This window comes from Penaeus chinensis, chromosome 5 (genome assembly GCF_019202785.1).
Source record: "Penaeus chinensis breed Huanghai No. 1 chromosome 5, ASM1920278v2, whole genome shotgun sequence".
NCBI classification, from domain to species: domain Eukaryota; kingdom Metazoa; phylum Arthropoda; class Malacostraca; order Decapoda; family Penaeidae; genus Penaeus; species Penaeus chinensis.
The window spans coordinates 24,505,406-24,507,905 of NC_061823.1; the positions used below are offsets into that span (position 1 = coordinate 24,505,406).

Genomic DNA, 2,500 nt, shown 5'->3' on the forward strand with positions numbered 1-2,500 from the left:
CTTTAAATATTCAATATAATTTATATTTAGTTAAAAGTATAAGCCTTGTTACATAGTGATAAAAGGGCATTTAATAATTATATGTACATGTGGGATTTTTATTTTACTTATGTTGCCATATAATTGCCAAGACTAACTTTGACTATATGAAATAAATGTGATATTTTGATTATGTTTTATATCCCTGACAGAAAATGGTGATCAACAAAATAAATTCTTAAACATTATTTATAAAGCATTTTAACTAATTAATTCACATAATCTTCTGTGTGCTTTGCTTCCTAAGAAGGAAGGTGCTTCTGTATGTGGTCCATACTGCACAGAAAAATGCAATTCATTATATTAAGTTTATTACATAAAGTAATAGTTCTTTCATGTAATCATGATCTCTGCCATGATTTTTTCTCATTTCTGTCACTATTTACTTAATACTGTTACTACTGCATGTAGAAAAAGGTATGAAAGAGAATGAATATCTTCACAATACAAGAAACATATTTGTATCAGAAATACATTTGTCAATAAATAAATATAAACAACAGTTTATGGCTATTCAAATTGAATCATCTTTGCAAAATTGAATTTTCTTATTATTGCTTTCACAGTAGCTTTGCACTAAAAAGTAAAATTAAGGTTGGTAAGAAAAGATATAAAATAGAGAAAAACTAAAAAGAATGATGGACCAGTCTATTCAAATGAATTGCAAAATAATGCTGTTTATTGCAATCAAATCAGAAACTGACCATAATCAGCTTGCGAGAAATAAACCGATGCACATATAGGAAAATACACTTTGAACAGCTACATTTATCAGAGACCATTTGAGGAGATGATCAATTCATTTATGTAATAATATTTTGAAAATACATTTATGTCAAATGATTTTATTTGGTAAATGAAATGACATTTATAAAAATTGTGCATCATATAAAAAACATTGATACAAACACAAAATAAATATATTTATGTATACAAAACTGAGCTTAAAAAAGGGTATTAATTTTATTCAGAAACAAAGTTGTACTTATACATATGAAAAAAAATCTTATAGAATATGGAAACAAAGCTTAAAACTTTTGGCATGAACTTTATACCATGGCAAAAGAGGAAGAGGGTGATCAACAATAATGATGATAATGACCAACTTTAACTGAGGATAAAGAAAGTCAGAAAGGACTACAGTATAAAAATAATAATCATATTTCAAAATGGCAGTGTATTGTAAACCCAAAAACAGTTTGCACAATTTTATAGCTGATACAAAATAAATACTTTATCAAAACAAGTTTATATATTGTTGACTTCACTGTGAACGAAAGAAGTCAGTAAAGAGTATACTCCAAGCACAAGTCTTACACCACATTGACACTTCAAAGGTTTCTGTATTCAGAATGGCTGATCTAGCATCAAGCAATTCCATACAACCAGGGCAATATTCTGTCCTTCGTCTTAGCTTAATACAACGGACCTGTCTCTCAGGGTGTTTCTGTACTTCTAGATACTCTGACAGGGAGGAAGTTTTGTGTTCCAGCCTTGCTATTTTTACAGATTTAGGTAGGGGCTTGTAACCCTTTTTTTGTTTTATTTTTTCACCTGTTAATGTGCTACACGTTTCTCTCACTCTGTTTAAAGTATTATCATTTACTGTTTCTACCATCCCTCTCCCATCAACAGCTTGGAAGGTTGAGGTATTCACACTCTCTTCCAGTACTTCCTCCTTGATATCTAGGCCAATAAAAGGGTTATCAATGTCATGACAGATATCATCCATCTGACATCCACTGTCACTAGGAGACAATGGCATTTGTTTGATATGATCATTCACCAATTCATACGGAGTCACAGGAAATTCCCCTTTGTTGATGTTGACTTTATCCACTAGTTTTTGGTTGTCTTCCAATGCATTGCATGTCTCTTTTCCTATCGCTATGGTTTTGATTATCTGTTCCTCTCCTGGCAAATTCACACTGCTATCCTTTGATGCACACTCCTTGCTTACAATCTTACTTTTCTCCTTGGATGAATTACCTTTCTCATGTATGATTGTTCCATCACATTTGCCACTGGCTATCATCTCCTTAGGCATGTTTCCTGCTACAGGAGTTTGTCCTTGACATGCTTCAGTCACTGGTGTTGTGGAAAGTGTGCCTTCCACTTCCTTGTTTCCAGATATTTTTGTTAAATTATCCATTGCTTTTTCTTGGTATTCTAAAACATCACCTGGATCAATTCTATTGGCATTGAGGAGTCTTTTAAAGGTTTTATGATTTGCACTTAAATGGGTAGTACCTAGCAGCACGGCATGTTTTTCTTTCCTTATATGATTAAGGAGAAGCTTGAAATTCTTGAAATTCTGGAAACAAACCTTGCAAATATTTTTCCCACTGCATTTCCCTTTATGCTTTTTAAAAGTTTTTAGATATATGAAATAAGTATTACACATCTGACAAAAAAATAGAGTATGAAGGCTTTGTGTTGTCATGTTTTCCTTTTCAGTTTT

General features: G+C 31.7%; 1 protein-coding gene across 1 annotated transcript in view; it reads left to right on the forward strand.

The window, feature by feature from the left end:
- Nucleotides 1–167, forward strand: part of LOC125025963 (protein O-mannosyl-transferase 2-like) — a 20,838-nt gene extending 20,671 nt beyond the window's left edge. Inside the window, exon 20 of the mRNA XM_047614324.1 lies at nucleotides 1–167. This exon is cut by the window's left edge and continues 176 nt beyond it. The gene's annotated coding sequence lies outside the window, so the exon portion shown is untranslated.
- Nucleotides 168–2,500: the final 2,333 nt, after the last annotated feature.